Source organism: Camelus ferus, chromosome 5 (genome assembly GCF_009834535.1).
Source record: "Camelus ferus isolate YT-003-E chromosome 5, BCGSAC_Cfer_1.0, whole genome shotgun sequence".
NCBI lineage: Eukaryota > Metazoa > Chordata > Mammalia > Artiodactyla > Camelidae > Camelus > Camelus ferus.
The window spans coordinates 94,041,128-94,049,753 of NC_045700.1; the positions used below are offsets into that span (position 1 = coordinate 94,041,128).

Genomic DNA, 8,626 nt, shown 5'->3' on the forward strand with positions numbered 1-8,626 from the left:
CGCTGGGATGGAGGCTGGGCAGCCCCGGGAGAGATGGGATGGGACGTGATTCTGGATCGGGGATTGCAGGGAAGAGGACTAACATCAGGTGACTATGCACATCAATTAACTTAACATCTCATTTAATTTCCACAAAAGCCCTTCGAGCGCTAGAATGTTCCCATTTTGCAGGCACAGAGGTGAGCATCTTGCCTAGGGTCACATGACAGGTAGGCAGTAGAGCTGGGAACTGTATTCACCGAAGTCTGATCCGAGTCCCTGTTTTTTCTGTGCAGTGCCACGATGCAGCCGTGACTCCCCCCAGCAGCAGACAGCGGATTCCCCGCTCCAGGACAGCCTCCCTGCCCTTCGATTTGAGAGCGGTTCTCGCACAGAAGTGGACCCACGGTTCTATTCCGTGTCTCTAGTGGTGATGAGGTCCCGCTGGTCCAGATCATTCCGGCAAACTGACTTGCTCGGCGCAGGTCCAGTGATGGATTTGGGAGGCCTCTGGGGGTTCTAAAGACAAATCAAGGGCAGCCTACATCTAGGCTGTATCTGAACCTTGGATTAAGTACTAGTGTTTTGATCAGAAAAACGTGGATTGTGGGCACCGTATGAATGTTCACGTCTTTCATGGGAGCAGGACTGATTTTGTTGCTGAAGTCTCGTGGTGCGCATTGCCAGGCAGGCACTGACCAACAATCCGGCCACAGCCCGTGGAATTTTATGGAGTCTCAAGGGGAAGGCATCTTTTAAAGCCACAGAGCTTTAAAAGTGACCAAAGTGACCATATGCCCTTTTCAGGCCAACGAACGGTTCCTCCGTTTGCTGGGATGTAAGTCATGGGTACTTGTGGTTGAAGTTCCAGGCACAGAGGAACTTGGAAAGCCGCAGGGACTGGGTTGATGGAAGTGAGAGGTAGGCTGGAGCCTCAAGTGCAGAGGAGGGAGGGAAGGCAAGGACAGAGTGAGAGCGCAGGCACCCCTGCCCTGGGACCTTCCCCAGGGGGTTCCCACGGCCCTGCGCTCACACAGGGAGACCGACGGGCGGTCCAAAGCAGAGCGTCACTAGACAGCTTCAAGGTCAGAAGAGACTCGGCACATGCTCAGGCTGCGGGGGCCAGGTTCCAGGAAGACACAGCCCCATGGTGACCGAGACTGCGGCCTAGGCCATAGACGCGGGCTGAGAGGGCCCATCCCTGTTCTGTTTGACAGCAAGCGGTCTGGTTTTCCTCTGGGTCTACTTTAAGAATCTAGGTTGTAAGTTCATCTTTCTTTGGAACTCCATGAATAATCCAAACTATTACATGCTGTTTCTGTTAGGGTATCAATCTTTGGAGGGTGGATAATGGAACGCGGTTTGAGTTATCGGTTTTTTCTATGACTTATTGGCTTTTTGGCTAATATCAGATGTGTATTTCTTCCTTGAGGCTGAAAGGAGCAGGGCTTTCTATGGACATTTTTACCTGACAGATCCCCGGACACCTCGAGGTGTCAAAATGAAACAGAATTAACCTTTCCATCCTGTTCACACACTATAACACTATAACCACTACAACCACTACCATATCCCAGTATTTATGTACACTGCTGGGTGACCATTTCTAGAAGGTCTTAATCAAATGGTTGGGAAATAATACACTCTGCCTTGGGTCTGTCAGCTGGCCAGTGTTTTCCTGTTATGCAGAGTAATGACACGTTCCGTTATTGAAGAAAACCTGACCTTTGAAAGGAAGGCCCAGTCACACGTCACATCCAGTCTTCCAACATGGCCTTGTGAAAACGCGTTCTCGCAGTGAAAGCCACCTTGAGAGAAGCCACTTCCCGAGAAAAGCCAGCTCAGGGCTCCGTGAACCTCTCTGGGCTTTACTTTCCTCTATCAGATTACGCCTCGGGCTTCCAAGGGGATTACAGATTACAAACCAAACCCAAGGCCTTTTCGAAGTTGGAAGAAAAACAAAAAAATATGCAAGATGTTTATGCTTCCAACAGTTCAAGTACGTATACACACACACTCACACACGCACACACTCACACACTACTAAGAGCATAAACTTTTTAATGAGTGCCTGCAACCCTGTCTGTTCTCTGGGCGCCAGTCTTCAGCATAAAAATCAGGTTGCGTCTGGGACAGTGCAGCGGCACAGAAGGGTAAAAGCCCCCGAGATCTCTGCGTTCTTGAAGCCTGTCCCAGCTCCCTGAGCGTGACCATGCCCTCCTTCTGTGCCCCACCCCCATCCGCCCTGCTTAAGGGTCAACTCCACTCTCCCTCACCTGCCCCAGAACTGCATTCACCTCCTGATGATTGCAGGCTTGTCTAGGAAAACATAAAACAGACACTTCCCAAAGGGGTGACCTGGACAGTCCTCGGAAGACAACGGTCTCGATGGACATTTGCATGGAACATTCAGCTCTGCAGAGCGACCTCAGGTCCTCTGTCCTCCCCCAGTCCTCACTGAACTCTGAGCTCTCAGGAACACTGAGGCTGCTTGTCCTTTGAGTCGGATGTTAAGGGAAATGTGGCCTCAATCTGTGAACCCCAGCAGACGAGGACCAAGGATGTCTGTTTCCTAAAACGTCTTCCCTGTGAGAAGTGGCCTCCTGTCTGCCGCCATCTTTCTCTGGGATCCTGGACAACTTGGCACCATGGCTTCCACTCCCCTCGTCTGTCCTTCTGCAGGGCTGACCTCTCCCCCCCACGTCTCACCTCTTTGGTTATTCCATTCTGCTGTCCCCCTTGCTAAAGTGAACAGATGTCCTGGTTCCCTAGTCAAAACTGCTCTCACCCAGATGAGGACTGCAGTCCCACACTGTCCTCCCTCCCTGCCCAGCTGCCTGCTCCTGGCAGGATGCCCCTCTCCCCCGTGTGTGCTCTAAATGAGCTACAAGACCATCGATGGCTTGAACGTACTTCAATATTATGGAGCCATCTTCCCACACTAGACTGTGAGCATCTTGAGGGCATTTAATTTTTTAACATTTTGTATCTTGTCCAGCATGCAATGATAATGTTTGCTTGATCTTTATTTGCTGAATAAATGAAGGAATATATCTGAGGCAGACATGAATGCATGAATCCTGTTCCCAACTCTTAAAAATGTGGGGCAATTTCCATTTCATCCGTTGTAGACATAACAGCACTCAGACCACAGGATTCTTCTTCTGATGAAATGAAATCACTCAGGCATGGCCTTGCATATTAAGCACTCAAAAATACCAGTTTCCTCTCCCCGTTTTCTTCAGCATCTTGGTGTCTTGATATACAATATTTCACTATCAGCTATGGCTGAGTCTGTACCTTGCCTCCAGGAGAGGGATGATGTCCTCTGCGTCTTGGCACCTCCGTCCTCCCCAGCAAGGGCTCTGAGCATAATTTCAGGTGCGAGAGGAAGCAGGTGGTTTTCCTGAGACAGTACCATCTCTTTTCTCAGGGGCAGTGGGAGCAGGAGGAAGGCTCCCACCTTGTCACTCCTGAGCCTCCCCTTCCAAGGTTCCACACCGCAGCCTGTACCATGACAGAGCCTCTGTCCAGGCTGCCTGGGGTCTGAACTTCATCTCCAGGTCTGATCCTCCCACTCCATGGGCTGGGCTGCAGCCAGGACTGTGGCCAGGACCCATGGTGGTGAGGTCCAGTATGTCACTGTCATCCCCCAGAAGCTGGACGCTGAGAGCACGAGCCCCCAGAGGGGAGGAGAGCACGCGTAACACCTGCACGCTGATCTAGCAGACACAGACCCGTTGGTGGACGCCGTGAGGGCCATCGTGTGCCTGGGGATGGGTTGGGATGAGACAGGGACCGGCCAGGTGCAGAACAGCAGGCTGGGAGGAGCAGATGTGTCCTCAGCCACAGTCAGGAATAATGTTTCTATCCCAACTCAGCACACACACACACACACACACAGAACACACATGCTTGAAACAAATGTCATGAAAAAGCACATAAGATGCATTCTGATATTTTCTGTTATTTTTTTTATTCCACTCCAGGCTACTCTGGTCCATTTCAGTTTTTTAAATGCTGGTCACAGCTCTCTGTATTGATTTCACATCAGTTTACAGTAGTGGGTTGAGGCTCTCCATTTGCAAAACAGTGTGTTAGGCAATTACCTTCGAGACTGGGGGAGACTTTCAGTCCAGCTGCACAGGCACAAAGGGCAGGGTGTACAGGTGATTGGCTCCACGCGGCAGTGGCCACAGCAGGGTTGGGTCATGGGGAGGTGACAACAGTGCCTAATATAAAGACAACCCCTAAAGAGGTGCTCACTTTCCACGAACGAGGGTAGCTCTTTAAATCTGCGCACTAGGCAACTCTCTCCATCCAGCCCTGGCCCCGAGGTACAGTCATCCCATTTGACAGATGAGAATATCACCGAGGGGACCAAGACTGTGGCAGAGGCCATGGTGGCCAAGGCAGGATTCCAGCCTGGACCTGGGTGACCTAAGCCAGAGCTGCTTCCCAGGTACCGTGAGCTCCCTCCCTCCCGATGGGGAAGATGCAGGCTCTGGCGGGACAGGCAGCCTGTGGGGAGACTCAGCTTCCGTGAAACCAAAGGGTACGTCTTCCGAACACTCAGTGGCATGGAAGGGAGCATCTGGACGAGTGGATGGAGTTTCTGAGGATGGAACTGAGTGGCCTGGTTTGGTGGTTCTTAAGCCACACGTCCTATTCCACTGCCTCCGGGCTGGGCTGGCTTAGCCCTTCATGCTTGTCACAGTCCTTCCCCACCCGCCAGACCCTGAGTAGGGTGTGTGGAGGAGGGAAGCCTGCGAGATGCAGCAAATGCCCACGGAGGAAGCTTCTCAGGGAGACGGCACCGGCGTCCCCAGCTCAGCGTGTCTCAGGTGAGAGGCTGCAGGTGGCGTGGGGGGAACACAGCCTCCCGCCTGCCATGGGAGTTTCTCCGCCGGGTCTCCTCGTGGCCAGCTCCCCCGTGGCCCCCTTCCCTCCTCCTCCTCCGGCTCCTTTGATCCTGCTGCAGACGGGCCGGGTTCCAGCTTCTCCGCCCGCCGGCCGACGCTTCCTCACCAGCTGGGGTGCTGTGGTGCCCCTGAGTCAAGGTGGAGCTTGTCCGCCTGGGACAGGCTGTGGCCACTTGCGCCTCAAAGAGCCTGAACTTTTAACTTTCTTGATGCTCTCCTTTAAATTGACTCACTTCTTTTTTGGAACACACCGCGTTGCAAGAGGAGCTCGGTATTCCTGCTGGGAATGGAGAGGACTCGCACTTACCCCAGACGAAAGCCAGGAGTGTTGCCCGCTTTGGGCTCAGCCTTGGAGGCCCGCTCTCGTTCTCCGCTGAACTGGGAGAAAGGCGAGCGTTGGGTGTTGAAGACAGACTAGTGGCAAAGAGAGACATGAAGGTAATAAAGTTTTCACCACCTGATTTACGATTTGATGCCTTCTGCTTGCCCCCCTCCCCACCCCGTCAGAAGCAGTGCTGAGCCCCATCCCTGTGAGCAGACCTTCAAGAACTGAGGTCAAGAGAAGGCCAGCTGATGGTTCTTAAACTTTCTTTTAATCAAAATCACCAGGGGAGCTTGCTAGAAAGGCAGTTCCTGGGAACCCTGTCCCCAGAGGTCCCGATCTGGGGGAGGCTGGGAGCTGACAGAGTGCGCAGGCATCCGCGTGGTTCCGGTGCACGTGGCTGGTGGCTGCCCACGGAGAAGCTCGGCTGGGGGTGATCCAGGAAGAGTCTGCTTCAACCACAGCCTTGGATGAAGGGCCTCCCAACCCAACAACAGTAAATTGCTCTCAACCCACCTGAGACAGCATCTGGCTTCGTTCTGAAGGATGTGGTTTGGAAAAGTAATCTATACGCTGGAAATGTGCACACGATTCCATCCACTTATAAGAGCGATTTTGGTTTGAGGCGCTTTATTGCCAAATTCCTGGAATGAGAAACTTAGATATTTACTCAGAAAAAGAGAAGACTTAACACAAAATAGAAAATGCACTTAAAACTCCCTGTAGGTAAGAGGGGTACCTGCCATCGACTTCTGGGCAATGAGAACCCAGCAGTCCCCTGCCCCTCAGGGGCCCTGACCAGGGGTCCGCTTCACCCCTGTAGTGGGCCTGACGGTGAGCCCAGGAGGCTGTGTCCAGGCCCTGATTCCTGGAACTTCTGATCATCACCGTGTGTGCAAAAGGTGTCATTAAGTCGATGATCTTGAGGAGAGGAACTTGGACTCTCCTGATGGGCCCCAAGTCCAATGACACGTGCAAGAGTGAAGCAGAGGGAGACTACATGGCAGAGAGGAGGAGATGGAGGCAGAGACGAAGCGAGGCAGCCACGGGGCCGTGAACACCTGGGGCCATGGAGGCCGGAGGGCAGGGAAGGATGCTGCCCTGCCAACACCTTGATCTCAGACTTCTGGCCTCCAGAATGTGATGGAATAAATTTCTGCTGCTTTAAGCCATCGAATGTGTGGTCATTTGTCACAGGAGACTCAGAAAACTAACACAGCCCAGAAGCAGAGCTCAGGAGTGACTCAGAGGGCTGCCGGCATAACCCTCGGGGAACGAGGCACAGGGCTTGGTCTCCCACAAGGAGATCAGACTGAATGACTGGTTACTCATGGAATATGGGCACGCACACACAACTCTGCTACAAAGATGTGGCTTTTCTGTGCTCGCCCACGGCAGGTTTGGCTGAGCTGGTAACCCGCCCCTGTGGCTTCCTGTGGCCGGCCAGCCGCGGACCGCGCTCTTCTGCCCAGGAATACACAGACCTGCAGGCACCGCCCTTATGCAGCTGGGAGAGGCACCTGGGTCAGGAGACGGGCGCAGTGACAGGAGGGACCCAGGGCAGTGCTGCCCCACAGAAATGCAGCCTGAACCACATGCATAACCTCCAACTCTGTAGAATCTACATTTAAAGAGTTTTGTTCAAGTTGAAATGAATTTTCATATTGTTTTATGTAACTCAGTGTATTCCCAATATTATTATTTCATCATGGACTCTCTGTAACAATTACCAGTGAAATATTTCACATTCTTATTTCTTATAACAAGCTTTGAAAATCTGTGTTTTACACTTAGAGAGCATTTCAGTTTGCATCAGCTGCATTTTGAGTGTTCAATTAACCACGTGACTCATGGCTTCTGGACTGGATCGTGCGAGTCTAGCGCTCAGGCAGCTGCAAAGCTTGGACAAGGGGCTGCTCTGATCACTCCCGCGTCCCTCAGCCCTGCTCTCTCATCCGAGTGGCCCCTGACAGCGATCCCCTGCGAGCATTGCCACGGCAGCTCATCTGCGTGTGCATTAATGTGCGGTTGTGGTTTGGGGTCGGGCCTCGCAAATGCTGAGAAGGGAAGAGCCTGCCTGAGAAGTGATAGCCTGAACGAGAGAGCCAAGCAGACGCTAAAGTTAAAATGATGACTGCCATCTAGAGAGCTGAACATCTTTTCTGAGTGAATTCCCGGGGCCACAGGACTGGAGTGGGGTGAGGTTCCGAGTTCTTGAGTCGGGACAGCTTCTAGAACAAAATTCTCTTGTGTGGCGTCAGCTCGCAATGCCCTGGAGGTACCTGAAGTATCTTTAGAGAGCAGATTGGAGGAGAAATCGGTTTACTTCATTTGAAATGGAAAGTTAATTGCTCTCTGGGAAGTTGTTTTCAGCCAGACGAGGACCACACAGAGGAAAGAAAAAAGGCATTGCCTTCAGATGGGACGTTAGCCAACAGGGACAATAGCTGCCTGCTTTCCTGAGTCTGGTGGATGCTGAGGGCAACCCAGGGCAGGACCATTGTTTATACTGACAGCTTAACAGCAGGCCCGAGGAAGAAGAGGTTTCGATGGCAGTGGGGAGCCGTAAACACTTAATCCGTCACAGAAACTTTGAGGGACTCAGGCGCCGAGGAGGCCAGACCAAACCCTTAATTGCTGGGTAATTCACTGTCTTGTCTGCCCACGTCTGAGCTCCTTGGATGCCAGCTCAGCAGCAGGTGTGGGCGAGGGCCGCCCACTGGAGGGTGTGGCGGCAAGGTCCCCCGGAGAGGTGGGGAACTGATGGATACTCACCTGTCCACGGTGCTCATCCCATTTACTCAGATTAACTGGTGCCCAGAGCTGGAAAGAAAGGGATCGGGACTCAGACAAAGACGAACTGCACTGAAAACGGGAATTACAACCTAGAGACTGGCGTCATCAGGCCACTGGGATTTTATTAGCTAATCCTGGCTGTGCTACTGGACTTCGGAAAACGTTGCTTTGATTGAATTTTCACCCTGTGTCCGTGAGGACTTGTCAGGGCGCGTGTAAGGATGCCAGGAGGGAGAACGCCTGCTGTAATGAGCTGTTTCACACCCTGCTCTTTCCCTAACGTGTTCGTTTTCGTTCTGTTGCTCAAGGTCTCTCGCAGACGACAGTGCTTAAGGTCATAGCATTAGACCCGAGCAGCAGGTCACCGCCCAAGACCAAGGCCGAGCGTTGTTCAAGTCTCTCAGGGATCTTTCGCCGGGTCTGAGGTGCCGGCGCTTCTCGGGCGTCGGGCAGTGAGCATCCAGCCTGGGAAGGGAGGCAGCCTGGTCGTTCACCTGGAATGTCCGGTCACTGCTGCCAGCGTGTAGGGAGGGGAACGCCCTGGGCTGCTGGTGTTTGGCTTCCCCTGGGCTGCATCTCTCGCACCCTGGCTCAGAGCATCCACCAC

General features: G+C 53.0%; 1 long non-coding RNA gene across 1 annotated transcript; it reads right to left on the minus strand.

Moving 5' to 3' along the window:
* Positions 1–4,097: 4,097 nt before the first annotated feature.
* Positions 4,098–6,901, minus strand: LOC116663819. Its single transcript, XR_004320182.1, has 3 exons — positions 5,963–6,901; positions 5,740–5,867; positions 4,098–5,315 (listed from the first exon to the last, which is right to left on the minus strand). It is a non-coding gene; the product is annotated as an uncharacterized LOC116663819 (long non-coding RNA).
* Positions 6,902–8,626: the final 1,725 nt, after the last annotated feature.